The sequence below is a fragment of the Ranitomeya variabilis genome, chromosome 3 (assembly GCF_051348905.1).
Source record: "Ranitomeya variabilis isolate aRanVar5 chromosome 3, aRanVar5.hap1, whole genome shotgun sequence".
Taxonomy (NCBI): domain Eukaryota; kingdom Metazoa; phylum Chordata; class Amphibia; order Anura; family Dendrobatidae; genus Ranitomeya; species Ranitomeya variabilis.
The window spans coordinates 195,602,164-195,617,416 of record NC_135234.1 but is presented as its reverse complement, the minus strand read 5'-3'; the positions used below and the strand labels follow the sequence as shown (position 1 = coordinate 195,617,416).

General features: G+C 44.3%; 1 protein-coding gene across 3 annotated transcripts in view; it reads left to right on the top strand.

Annotated features, from left to right (window-relative positions):
• SYT6 (synaptotagmin 6) overlaps positions 1-15,253 on the top strand; it is an 827,254-nt gene that overhangs the window by 275,088 nt on the left and 536,913 nt on the right. The window lies entirely within an intron of this gene.

Genomic DNA, 15,253 nt, shown 5'->3' with positions numbered 1-15,253 from the left:
TCTGTTCCTTCACAGCCTTTTACTAGGCACTGCTCCTAATAGCCAGATTCCTACTCCACACTGATGAGGGGCAAACACCCCGAAACAGCTGTCTGTGGATGGATACCATGCTTGGCATAAGTGGTTTTCCTGTATTGGATGTTTTCCTTTATTGGATGCTGCCCTTCCCGTGGTTGTTCCTTCCCGGGGAAAGGTCTGGCTATTCACTGCTTGCGTTGAGAAACACGTGATGGTGTCTCCGCAGCTATCCTACATGCATTTGCATATTTCCCATAAGGGATGGGAGCAGTGTTCTGGATCACTGCGTTGAGAAACACGTGATGGTGTCTCCGCGGTGTTGGATGTTTTGGTCTCCCCGAGGCCAATCATCTGTTCCTTCACAGCCTTTTACTAGGCACTGCTCCTAATAGCCAGATTCCTACTCCACACTGATGAGGGGCAAACACCCCGAAACAGCTGTCTGTGGATGGATACCATGCTTGGCATAGGTGGTTTTCCTGTATTGGATGTTTTCCTTTATTGGATGCTGCCCTTCCCGTGGTTGTTCCTTCCCGGGGAAATGTCTGGCTATTCACTGCTTGCATTGAGAAACACATGATGGTGTCTCCGCAGCTATCCTACATGCATTTGCATATTTCCCATAAGGGATGGGGGCAGTGTTCTGGATCACTGCGTTGAGAAACACGTGATGGTGTCTCCGCAGTGTTGGATGTTTTGGTCTCCCCGAGGCCAATCATCTGTTCCTTCACAGCCTTTTACTAGGCACGGCTCCTAATAGCCAGATTCCTACTCCACACTGATGAGGGGCAAACACCCCGAAACAGCTGTCTGTGGATGGATACCATGCTTGGCATAGGTGGTTTTCCTGTATTGGATGTTTTCCTTTATTGGATGCTGCCCTTCCCGTGGTTGTTCCTTCCCGGGGAAAGGTCTGGCTATTCACTGCTTGCGTTGAGAAACACGTGATGGTGTCTCCGCAGCTATCCTACATGCATTTGCATATTTCCCATAAGGGATGGGGGCAGTGTTCTGGATCACTGCGTTGAGAAACACGTGATGGTGTCTCCGCGGTGTTGGATGTTTTGGTCTCCCCGAGGCCAATCATCTGTTCCTTCACAGCCTTTTACTAGGCACTGCTCCTAATAGCCAGATTCCTACTCCACACTGATGAGGGGCAAACACCCCGAAACAGCTGTCTGTGGATGGATACCATGCTTGGCATAAGTGGTTTTCCTGTATTGGATGTTTTCCTTTATTGGATGCTGCCCTTCCCGTGGTTGTTCCTTCCCGGGGAAAGGTCTGGCTATTCACTGCTTGCGTTGAGAAACACGTGATGGTGTCTCCGCAGCTATCCTACATGCATTTGCATATTTCCCATAAGGGATGGGGGCAGTGTTCTGGATCACTGCGTTGAGAAACACGTGATGGTGTCTCCGCGGTGTTGGATGTTTTGGTCTCCCCGAGGCCAATCATCTGTTCCTTCACAGCCTTTTACTAGGCACTGCTCCTAATAGCCAGATTCCTACTCCACACTGATGAGGGGCAAACACCCCGAAACAGCTGTCTGTGGATGGATACCATGCTTGGCATAGGTGGTTTTCCTGTATTGGATGTTTTCCTTTATTGGATGCTGCCCTTCCCGTGGTTGTTCCTTCCCGGGGAAAGGTCTGGCTATTCACTGCTTGCGTTGAGAAACACGTGATGGTGTCTCCGCAGCTATCCTACAATTATTTAATAGGTCCTAAGTGGTGTTGAGCATTCCGATACCGCAAGTATCGGGTATCGGCCGATATTTGCGGTATCGGATTTCCGTTACCGAGTTCCGATATTTTTGCAATATCGGGAATCAGGATCAGGATGCATATTCATGTGTAAAATAAAGAATAAAAATAAAAAATAGGGATATACTCACCCTCGGACGCGCCCTGGTTGTAACCGCTGCAACCGGCAGCCTCCGTTCTCAAGAATGAGCGAGTGAAGGACCTGCAATGACATCGTGGTCTTGTGATTGGTCGCGTAACCGCTCACGTGACCGCAACGTCATCGAAGGTCCTTCTCGCTCATTCTTAGGAACGGAGGCTGCCGGTTGCAGTGGTTACAACCAGGGCCCGTCCGAGGGTGATTATATCCCTATTTTTTATTTTTATTCTTTATTTTACACATGAATATGGATCCCAGGGCCTGAAGGAGAGTTTCCTCTCCTTCAGACCCTGGGAAACCTCCAGGATCACTTCCGATATTTGTGTCCCATTGACTTGTATTGGTATCGGGTATCGGTATCGGCGATAGCCGATATTTTTCGGATATCGGCCGATACAATCCGATACTGATACTTTCAAATATCGGAAGGTATCTCTCAACACTAGTCCTAAGAGTTCTATGCAGTTTTTTTAGATGCATTGATAAAAGGTGATATAATATTTCAATAGTTACGTGATCAAAATGATTTCTCTAATGAAACATAGCCAGTGCAGAACTGCTGTTAGAACATATTTGTCGACTCCAGACGGCTCCTAAAAGAAGGGAGAACCTCTTGAACTTAGCAAATTTCTTGGGAAGTTCTTTAAGAATGTGTTTTGAGGCATAATACTTCTTCAGAAAGACATGTCAGGAAAGAGAAGTGGAAGGCACTAGGGGATGAATGATGATAGGTGCGGCCTCTAAAAAGACAAGTAGTTATGGATTAACTATTTTTTCTTACATTTGTCTCCTAGAATGGCAGTTGTAAAAGTTGTCAAGTATGTGTTATAACAACCTTCTTAACATGACGTTGTGCTATGCTGTGAATTTTGTTTCACATTTTAATAAGAAAGGAGAGGATAGAATTATCTTAATTTGAATAGCATTACCACACTCTGATTGAAATACCTTGATTTTTGTGGTAGTTCTATCTGATAGACAGAAGTAGGGTCCAATTAGGGAAACACTGTATCTATGTCCCAACAGGCAATAGGAAAGGGCATTGTTAAAATCCTAAACTCTCTTTTAATTTACTCTTTTTTATTACCTTTTTATCTACACTATTGTTTTTCAATATTTGAATTATTATGACTTCCACCAACAATTTGCTAGTGGTTGGTTACTGTGGTTTGCAGATTACCATCAATGAATCAGAGTTGTGTACATAGGTCATACAAATAGATGCATGCCATACCCTATACTATGCATTGAATATAGATATCAAAGTGATACTAAAATGTACTTGAGCGCTGATAAATTAAATGATTTAAATGAGTCGTCTAATACCAATAAATTGGCGAACTTGAAATGTGCTTGTAAAAACAAACAACTTTCAATCTGAATCTTATTAACCCCTTAACGACCGCCGATACACCTTTTAATGGCGGCAGTTAAGGGTACTTAAACCACAGCGTCGTTAATTAACGGCGCTGTGGAAAAAGTGAATAGCGCCCCCAGAGTCGGATTTTCTCTGGGGTTTCGGTTAGCGGGGGTAGCCGAGACCCCACATGATTCAGGGGTTTTTTTACTGACCCCCGGGTTACGATCGCCGGTAATTAACCGTTTACCGGCAGTCGCAAAAAAAAACAAAAACGCGATTTCCCATTTAATTTCTGTCCTCCGATGTGATCGCACATCAGAGGATGGAGAAATGGGGTCCCTGATCGCCCCCCGATACTCACCTGTCTTCCCCGGTGCTCCTCGTGGCTCCCGATGGGCGCCGCCATCTTGTTCCGGCCAAAAAATGGCGGACGCATGCACAGTGCACCAGCCGGCCGGCACCCGGAAGATCTTTGGGGTCTCGGCTGCAGGGGGTAGCTGAGACCCCAAAGAACATGATCGGGGTTGCTTTTTACCGACCCCTGTTTTGCGATCGCCAGTAATTAACTGTTTACCGGGAACCGCAAAAAAATCAAAAGAAAAGCGATGTGTACTTCTCTGTTCTCTGATGTGATCGCACATCAGAGGACAGAGAAATAGGGGGATTCGGGGACCCTGTTATACTTACCGGTGTCCCTGGGTCCTCCTGTGTCCTCTCCTGGCCGCCGGCATCTTCCTCCGGTAAGAAAATGGTGGGCGCATGCGCAGTGCACCCACCATGATCTGCCAGCCGGCAGCTAGAGGAGTTGGGGCTAAAATTAGGGTTAGGGTTGGGGCTAAAGTTAGGGTTGGGGCTAAATTTAGGGTTAGGGTTGGGGCTAAAGTTAGGGTTAGGGTTGGGGCTAAATTTAGGGTTAGGGTTAGGGTTGGGGCAAAATTTAAGGTTAGGGTTAGGGTTGGGGCAAAATTTAGGGTTAGGGTTGGGGCTAAAGTTAGGGTTAGGGTTGGGGCTAAAGTTAGGACTAGGGTTAGGGTTAGGGTTGGAGCTAAATTTAGGGTTAGGGTTAGGGTTGGGGCTAAAGTTAGGGTTAGGGTTGGGGCTAAAGTTAGGACTAGGGTTGTGGCTAAAGTTAGGGTTAGAGTTGGGATTAGGGTTAGGCTTTGGATTAGGGTTGGCATTAGGGTTAGGGGTGTATTGAGATTAGGGTTAGGTTTGAGGTTAGGGTTGAGATTAGGATTAGGGGTGTGTTGGATTTAGGGTTCTGATTAGGGTTATGGTTGTTTTGGGGTTAGGGTTGTGATTTCCGTTAGGGTTGTGATTAGGATTATGGATCGGGTTGGGATTAGGGTTAGGAGTGTGTTTGCGCTAGGGTTGGAGTTAGAATTGGGGGGTTTCCACTGTTTAGGCACATCAGGAGGTCTCTAAATGCCACAACCAATTTTGCACTCAAAAAGTCAAATGGTGCTCCCTCCTTTCTGAGCTCTGCCGTGCGCCCAAACTGGTTTACCCCCACATATGGGGCATCAGCGTACTCGGAATAAATTGGACAACAACTTTTGTGGTCCAATTTCTCCTGTTACCCTTGTGAAAATAAAAATTTGGGGGCTAAAAAATCTTTTAGTGGAATTTTTTTAATTTTTTTATTTTCACGACTCTGCATTATAAACTTCTGTGAAGCACTTGGGCATTCAAAGTTCTCACCACACATCTAGATAAGTTCCATGCGGGTTCTAGTTTCCAATATGGGGTCACTTGTGGGCGGTTTCTACTGTTTAGGTACATCAGGGGCTCTGCAAACTCAACATAACGCCCGCAGACCATTCTATCAGTCTGCATTCCAAGGGGCACTCCTTCCCTTCCGAGCCCCGATGGGTGCCCAAACAGTGCCCCCTCACATATGGGGTATCAGCGTACTAAGGACAAACTGACCAACAGATTTTGGGGTCCAATGTCTCCTGTTACCCTTGAGAAAATAAAAAATTGGAGGCTAAAAAATCATTTTTGAGGAAGAAAATAGGATTTTTTATTTTCACGGCTCTACGTTATAAATTTCTGTGAAGCACTTGGGGGTTTAAAGTGCTCACCACATATCTAGATAAGTTCCTTAAGGGGTCTAGTTTCAAAAATGCGGTCACTTGTGGGGGGATTCCACTGTTTAGGCACATCAGGGGCTCTCCAAACGTGACATGGTGTCAGATCTCAATTCCAGCCAATTCTACAATGAAAAAGTAAAACGGCACTCCTTCACTTCCAAGCTCTGCGGTGCACCCAAACAGTGGTTTACCCCCACATATGGGGAATCAACATACTCAGGAGAAATTGCACAACAACTTTTGTAGTCTAATTTCTCCTGTTACCCTTGTCAAAATAAAAATTTTGGGGCAAAAAGATAATGTTTGTCAAAAAAATGCGATTTTTATTTTCTCGGCTCTACGTTATAAACTTCTGTGAGGCACCTGGGGGTTTAAAGTGCTCACCACACATCTAGTTAAGTTCCTTAAGGAGTCTAGTTTCCAAAATGGTGTCACGTGTGGGGGGTTTCCACGGTTTAGGCACATCACAGGCTCTCCAAACGCGACATGGCGTCCGATCTCAATTCCAGCCAATTCTACATTGAAAAAGTAAAACGGCACTCCTTCTCTTCCAAGCTCTGCGGTGCACCCAAACAGTGGTTTACCCCCACATGTGGGGTATCAACGTACTCAGGAGAAAGTGCACAACAACTTCTGTGGTCTAATTTCTCCTGTTACCCTTGTGAAAATGAGAATTTGTGGGCGAGAAGATCATTTTCTTGTAAACAAATGCGATTTTTTATTTTCACGGTTCTACTTTATAAACTTCTGTGAAGCACTTGGGGGATCAAAGTGCTCACCACACATCTAGGTAAGTTCCTTAAGGGGTCTAGTTTCCCAAATGGTGGCACTTGTGGGGGGTTTCCACTGTTTAGGCACATCAGGGGCTCTCTAAATGTGACATGGCATCCAATCTTAATTCCAGCCAATTCTGCATTGAAAAAGTCAAACGGCGCTCCTTCTCTTCCAAGCTCTGCGGTGCGCCCAATCAGTGGTTTACCCCCACATATGGGGTATCGGCATATTCAGGAGAAATTGCACAACAAAATTTATGGTTAAATTTCTGTTTTTACGCTTGTGAAAATAAATAAAAATGATTCTGAAGTAAAATGTTTGCAAAAAAAAGTAAAATGTTCATTTTTTCCTTCCACATTGTTTCAGTTCCTGTGAAGCACATAAAGGGTTAATAAACTTCTTGAATGTGGTTTTGAGCACCTTGAGGGGTGCAGTTTTTAGAATTGTGTCAAACTTGGCTATTTTCTATCATATACACCCCTCAAAATGACTTCAAATGTGATGTGGTCCCTAAAAAAAAGTGGTGTTGTAAAAATGAGAAATTGCTGGTCAACTTTGAACCCTTATAACTCCCTAACAAAAAAAATTTTGTTTCCAAAATTGTGCTGATGTAAAGTAGACATGTGGAAAATGTTACTTATTAACTATTTTTTGTGACATATCTCTCTGATTTAAGGGAATAAAAATACAAAATTTGAAAATTGCAAAATTTAAAAAATATTCGCCATATTTCCATTTTTTTCATAAATAATCACAAGTAATATCGAAGAAATGTTACCACTACCATGAAGTACAATATGTCATGAAAAAACGTTCTCAGAATCAGCAGCATCCGTTAAAGCGTTCCAGAGTTATAACCTCATAAAGTGACAGTGGTCAGAATTGTAAAAATTGGCTCGTTCATTAAGTACCAAATTGGCTCTGTCACTAAGGGGTTAAAAGTCCTCTCTCTGTAACAGATTAGATAGATTCTTAACTCTATAGTTTTCTGCTCCTTGTCTAGTTTAAATTGTCACCTCTGCAGTCTATCAGAAGTAACCATTTTTAGGCATAGAGTTTAGCGCTTGTAAGTGCAACACCCGCTAGGGCCATGAGGTACCCGAAACTGGGTCAGACGGTTCTTAAAGGGGTGGTCACAGCAGAGGTGACCTGGTCTGTGGCCCTGGGTGCGCAATTAAAGGTATAGAAAATGGATGATCGGAATAAAGTTTATATAGGAAAGGGGATTGCTCGTGATGCCACCTGTGGTGTTCGGCTATAGATGGCTGACGCTGCTTAAGGAAACTGCTGAGGCCGATAGTGATGCAGCTGGGATAGTTCTGCTCCCCACAGGTGGTGCAGGGCCCCAAGGCAGTTAAAGGTGTGTAGTAAAGTTACTGATGGATGGTAGTGGTGCAGGGCAAGTGATGCAGGAAAGAATTGAGAGGACACAACAGGGTGCAGTCTTCACATTTTACTCACAGTTCGAGTATGGTATCCAGCCGGGTGCTGTGTCCTCCGGGTTAGTGGTCCAGACAACTCTCCAGTATATTGGGGCACTTGTCCTGAACACCCTTCGTATGTGCCTTTCCTGGCCGACTCACTGCTCTTGCTACTGCCTCTCCTGCCCTACGCTTCATGCCCAGTGTCCCAAAACGGTAGTTGCGGGTCCTGTCGGGCGACTTTTTCACTGTCCCCTTGACCCTCTGTGTCTAACTTTTCAGTGAAATAGATGTGCATGTGGCTGTTGCACATACAGACACGACAGCCTCCGGGTTCCTAGCTGGGACTTATAGTTCCTCCACTAGATCAGGGGCCGGTTTCCCTACTGCAACCTGGTCCCTCCACCTGGCGATGGTCAGCATGGATGGGGGCCCCACGGGTGGTTTCCACACTTCCCATGCCCCTAGGACCCCTTCGTTCCTTCTCTCGTGCTGGGATGAGCTCCAACCAGCTCCAGTTCCCAGTTCCAGCCATCTCTCACATCTGCTCTTCTCTCCTCCTCCCCATAGACTGCCTGACTTTCTATCTCTCTCCTCCCAGGCATAGAGAAGTCTAGTGATAGGTGCAAGTGTTAGAGTTCTGTACAGTGTCCCCTCCTTACCAGAGAGTTGGGGCACCACACCACTGGCTGAGAGGCAGTATCTCTATGGCAACTGGACCCTCAGGGGCGCCACATAAGCACTGTTATAAAGTTGGATGGATAGCCACTGGCCAATCTTCCTGAACTCCTCCGATGCTGCAGTGACAAAACTGACTGTGCTAGCAGCACAAGAAAATGCTACATTTGGAGAAGAAATGGAATGAAACTGAAAGAGAGAAGATACACATTAGATATTAGAAAAAAGTTTTTGACAGTGTTGGTGATCAATGACTGGAACAGTCTGCCACGAGAGGTAGTGGGTTCTCCTTCAATGGAAGTCTTCAAACAGAGGCTGGACAGTCATCTCTCTGAGATAGTTTAGTGAATCCTGAATTGAGCAGGGGGTGGGACATGATGATCCTTCAGGTCCCTTCCAATTCTAACATTCTATGATTCTATGATTCTATGAAATGGCGCAACCATGCTGTCAGTCCAAACTGTCAATCTTCAGGCAGAGGAGTGGTATGCTCCTGATGAAAGGATATTAGACAAACTTTTAAATAAAGAAAATCAAACAGGATTAAATTACGTAGCTTAAGAGTCGTTTAGCCATTTATACAAGTAAATGAAGCAAATGTCATCAGCAGAAAGGCTCATTTTTCAGAAGAGTTTTTACTCTTTATTTCTTAATGAGGGATAACAATTTGCTCAAATGTCATTACAATGTTAATATTATAATAGTATTTAATCATGTGTTATTGATTTTTGTATTTTAGCATTAATATTAATGTAATGTATTCTACTATGTAATCACAGATAGGGTGCGTGCACACATTGCATATTTGTTGCATTTTTTTTGCACAGTTCTGTCACAAAACCCGAAGGATTTCCTTGACCCAGCTGAGTGATTGAGAATCCTTAAATCTCATGCACACATAGCTTTTTTTTCCTTGTAGATTTGGAGTAGATTTAAATCTGCAGTATGTCAATTCTTTCAGTGTTTTTGATGCAGATTTCACCCATACTACAGAATTGGAAAAACGCATCAAAGATGCATTAAAAAATACATCAAAATATATGTACAAATATCGCCATTACAGTCAAAGAGGTCCTCCAAGTGACACTTGTGTCCATCACGTGATGGGTCCATTTGCTGCGGGGGTTCAGTTTCTAGCCTTATATAGTGAAAATTTTATGAGCTTATGTGCTTCTTTATTTAGATATACAGAATATTGTATCACTATATGCATGGGATTTGGAGCTATGTACCAAAAATTAAAGGGAACCTGTCACCACGTTTTTGGAAGATGGGATAAAAATAGCGTTAAATAGGGGCAGAGGTGTGCGTTACATTAGTGTGTGTGTTATGCGTTTATTACCCACCTAAGTTGCCGAAATAACTTTGCAAAGTCTCCGTTTTCGCCTGTCAATCAGGCAGGTCAGGTCGCATGGGCGTTGTCTTCCCCCAGATTTGGCGTAGTTTTCCGTTGGTGGCGTAGTGGTGTGCGCATGCCCAAAGTCCGGAATCCTCTTCCAGGGGATTTAAAATAGCGCGGTGTTCGTTATTGCATTGGTGATCGGTGGGCGCGGCCATCTTCCTTTGGCCGCGCGTGCGCAGAAGCGGCGCTCTGCTGGCCGCCGCTTCAGGAAAATGGCCGCCGCGATATCCATCTGCGCACGCGCGGCATCCCGCGGCCATTTTCCTGAAGCCGCGGCCAGCAGAGCGCCGCTTCTGCGCACGCGCGGCCAAAGGAAGATGGCCGCGCCCACCGATCACCAATGCAATAACGAACACCGCGCTATTTTAAATCCCCTGGAAGAGGATTCCGGACTTTGGGCATGCGCACACCACTACGCCACCAACGGAAAACTACGCCAAATCTGGGGGAAGACACCACGCCCATGTGACCTGACCAGCCTGATTGACAGGCGAAAACGGAGACTTTGCAAAGTTATTTCGGCAACTTAGGTGGGTAATAAACGCATAACACACACACTAATGTAACGCCCACCTCTGCCCCTATTTAACGCTATTTTTATCCCATCTTCCAAAAACGTGGTGACAGGTTCCCTTTAAAAATAAGGCTTTTGACACTATGAAGGTATATATAAAAAAAACATCATGTTGGATATATCCCAAAGTATTTAATGTTTACTCAATAATTCTTATTTGACTTCAATCTGTTTTTCTTGATTAAATTGGTGCTTGATTTCTCATGCAATTATAAGTAAGCCTCTGGCCTCACTGTACCGACCAGTGCTGTGTCCCTTTTACCTTTTGATCTTAACGTGACCAGAGCTGGTGGCCGTTAAGTGATCCAGATGTATATGTTCTTAGCACGCAAGTGAGTGTGTGCCTTGTCTGTTTATACCAAGCCTGCTAATTCGGTAGAGGTCAATCTTTGGTCATAGCTTTATATATTAGTAATAGTATTTTCAATTTCCATAGACTATATGCATTCCTTATTATGATTTAAACAGATATGAGTTTTGTACCTAAATAATAAATACGGTATATGCCTGGCGCACATATATCCTCACTTAGGTTATATTCACGCTTGCATTTTTGCTGCTTTTTTATGCAAATTTTAAGCTGTGTTTTACAGTACCAGGAAAACCTCTGAGATTTCCAAAATCTCTTGCACACACATTGGCTTTATTTTCCTGACAGATTTGGAAAACTTGATCATTTTTTAAAACTGTAGAATATTCAGCATTTAATTAGCATTTTTTTCTGAAAAAGCGCAGTATCAGGTTTTGCTCCATTTTTAGTGAAAAAAAGCATGTCAATCAGTATGTGAAAACCATTTATTTTTGTGATTTTCCCAAGTTTAAACCATAATGTCTTGGTGTTTATGGCAGTTGAGAATGGCAATTGGGATTAACACAGTTTACTTAAATTACTGAAGTGAACAAAGTTAATATTGGTCAACCAAGGTGTGAAATTGATCAATACATGTGGCCTACCAAAGTGTGAAAGTAAGCTGTGTCCTACAAACTCAAAGCCCTGTCCATGTCTTTGGTAAACTATTCCTAATCAATTCACCTCCCCCGCTGTTACATTTGTAACTGTGTATTTTTTCCGTGAACTTTTTTTGTGCAGAATACTGTTGTGACGGCTAGCGGAACACATCGAGTAGAGATGTTTTTATTGATATTGGTGCGTTCGCAGCCCGGGGTCCACCGTGCAGGAGTACCTGCTGCTAGCAACGGCGGCATGATATGGCGGTATGGACTAACTCAGTTACTTCACCGAGTAGTCGTGAAAGAAAAGCACTGTGCCCAGTTAGGCTTCACAGAGGAACAAGCTAACTGCCCACACAGAGAGCAGTCAGTGGTCATGCATGCACACAAAACTCCTCGCCGAAGGTGCCAGCATTCTAGGGGCTTATTTCAGTCGGGTCCCTGAACACATTCAAACACAAACTCTTCGCCGGAGGTGCCAGCATTCTAGGGGCTTGTTTCAGCCAGGTCCCTGAACACATACACTCGTGACTAGGGTTGAGCGAAACGGATCGTTCATTTTCAAAAGTCGCCGACTTTTGGCAAAGTCGGGTTTCGTGAAACCCGACCCAACTCCAGCGTGGGGTCGGCCACGTGGTCGGTGATCTTGGCGCCAAAGTCGCGTTTTGTATGACGCCTTCCCCGCCATTTTTTCAGCCAATTAAGGAGTGTGGGCAGCGTGATGACATAGGTTCCGGCCTGGTTTCTGCGGCGTCATAGAGCCATATTACCGTTTGGGCTGCAGTGATTTCCGCAGTCAAACACAACATATGCTTTGCACGGAGGGGAGAGAGAGAGAGAGAGAGAGAGAGAGAGAGAAACAAACAAAAAAAAAATAATCCACATTGACTTGCATTGGGTTTTGTGTTCCGGTCCGGGGCCCGACTTTACAGTAGAATCGGCCGATTTCACGCGATCCGACTTTCGAGAAGGTCGGGTTTCACAAAACCCAACTCGACCCTAAAAAAGCAAAAGTCGCTCAACCCTACTCGTGACCACACTGGCGCAAAGCCCTTAACAAAGAACAATACTAGCGCATGGCCGTGCGGTCATGCGAACCTTAAATAGCTGCATCACGTACAGGACCTTCCTAGAAGGACCAATGAGAAGCTACACCAGAGCGTGAGCACCTACAGGACCTTCCTGAAGGAGCCAATGACCTTAGCTGCAGTATCAGATCATGTAACCCTCCATCTCCACTGAGAGATCTTACTCTGGGCATGCTCAGAACGAGCAAAGCAGGACTTAGACCCAGAAGTGTCTGCTCGCTGCTGCCCAGCACCGACTTCAATGGCAGAAGCAGGAAAGGCAGCAGTAACTCTTAGCCTAGCTTAGAGTCAGACTGAGCGAGACGCTGGGACCGACGTCTCCGCTGAGCAGGCTCCACTGCGGCAGGAGAAGAATGGGAGACCGCAGCGGAGATGGACCGAGATTCCCCCTGTGCACAGGAGGGAACTCGACCCCTAACAACTGTAGTCACTATTTTTTCAGACATAAAAATATTTTTATTCTAAATATTTTTTATCAAATTGCCCTTTTTCCAACCTGTTTTTTTGGTTTCACATATGTCTTGCAATAGTGACTGATTTCATGCTTCTGTAGTTGAAACAAAGTTGAACTTTGGGTAGACAGCTTCTTTACTGCCAAGAGAGATGGTTTTGCCTACAGAAAAAAACACATCAAAAATGCAATGTGTGAACATAGTTTAATAGTTTCATAGTTTCATAGTTTTTAAGGTTGAAGTATCAATGGATTTTCCCATGAACAAAGTTAATTTTAATCAATAGATTCTTAACAATGATACAAGTGATTCTTACTAAATTAGAATATAATAAAAAAAGCTAATTTATTTCAGTTCTTCAATACAAAAAGTGAAACTCAAATATTATATAGAGTCATTACAAACAGAGTGATCTATTTCAATTGTTTATTTCTGTTACTGTTGATGATTATGGCTTACAGGCTATGAAAACCCAAAAGTCATTATCTCAGTAAATTAGAATATTTTATGACACCAGCTTTAAAAAATGATTTGAAAATCTGAAATGTTGGTATGCTGAAATGTATGTTGGGTAAATGCACTCAATACTTGGCCAGAGCTCCTTTTGCATCAATTACTGCATCAGTGCAGTGGATACTTCACACTAGACCTTGGAAATCAAGGTCCCAGAGTCTGGAGGAAAAGTGGTGATACAGACAATCCAACTGCTTGAGGTCTAATGTGAAGTTTCCACAATCAGTGATGGTTTGGGTCATGTCATCCGCTGGTATATGTCCACTGTGTTCTATCAAGACCAAAGTCAGCACAGGCATCTACCAGGAAATTTTAGAGAACTTCATACTTCCCTCTGCCAACAAGTTTTTTGGAGATGGAAATGTCATTCTCCAGCATGACTTGGCACCTGTCCACACTGCCAAAAGTACCAATACGTTGTTAAAAACAACAGTATCACAGAATCTATAGGGTATTGTCAAGATGAAGATGAGAGACACCAGACTCAAAGATGCAGATGAGCTGAAGGCTACTATCAAAGCAACCTGGGCTTCCATAACACCTCAGCAGTGCCACAGGCTGATTGCCTCCATGCCACACCTCATTGATGCAGTAATTGATGCCAATGGAGCCCCGACCAAGTATTGAGTGCATTTACTGAATATACATTTCAGTAGGCCAACATTTCGAATTTTAAAATCATTTTTTTAAGCTGGTGTTGTAAAGTATTCAAAATTAACTGAGATAATGACTTTTGGCTTTTCATTGGCAGTATTCCATAATCATCAACATTAACAGAAATAAATACTTGAAAGAGTCATTACAAACAGAGTGATCTATCTAATACACGAGTTTCACTTTCTGCATTGCAGAACTGAAATAAATTATCTTTTTGATGATATTCTAATTTTGTGAGCTACACCTTTATATAAGATTATCTCTGCACAGGAAGCTGCATTAATTAAAATGTATTTTGTTCATGGGACAACACTTTTAAGTCCATCGAGTTCAATCTATAGCCTAACATGTTGACTGATGAAATAATTTAATTAATCATACAGTACTTAGAATTACTCAGTTTTTTTGTGACTGATCTCAGTAATGCTCACTTGCTGAGAATAGATCGCAAGTTGAACTCTCTCTATACAACTGTCCTTCTAAATTGATGTATAGGAAAGCTTACAGACCCTCAAATTCTAGTACTCAGTGCCTAGTAACAAGAGTATTAACCCCTTCCCGATTCTTGACGCCACGTAGGCGTCATGAAAGTCGGTGCCAATCCAACCTGTGACGCCTATGTGGCGTCATGGAATGATCGCGTCCCTGCAGATCGGGTGAAAGGGTTAACTCCAATTTCACCCGATCTGCAGGGACAGGGGGAGTGGTACTTCAGCCCAGGGGGGGTGGCTTCACCCCCCCGTGGCTACGATCGCTCTGATTGGCTGTTGAAAGTGAAACAGCCAATCAGAGCGATTTGTAATATTTCACCTATGAAAATGGTGAAATATTACAATCTAGCCATGGCCGATGCTGCAATATCATCGGCCATGGCTGGAAAACCTAATCTGCCCCCCCCCACCGCCACCGATCGCCTCCCCAGTCTTCCCTTCTGCCCCGTACTGTGGTCCACTCCCCTCTGTCCTCCTGTCCGCTCCCCCATCCTCCTGTCTGCTCCCCCGTGCTTCGATCCACCCCCCGTGCTCCGATCCCCCCGTGCTCCGATCTCCCCCCTCATACTTACCAAGCCTCGCGGTGTCCGTCCGTCTTCTTCATGGGCGCCGCCATCTTCCAAAATGGTGGGCGCATGCGCAGTGGGGGGGTTTCTACTGTTTAGGCACATCAGGGGCTCTGCAAATGGAATGTGACGCCCGCAGATGATTCCATCAAAATCTGCATTTCAAAACATCACTGCTTCCCTTCCGAGCCCCGACGTGTGCCCAAACAGTGGTTTACACCCACATATGGGGTACCAGCGTACTCAGGACAAACTGGACAACAAATATTGGGGTCCAATTTCTCCTGTTACTCTTGCAAAAATAAAAAAATGC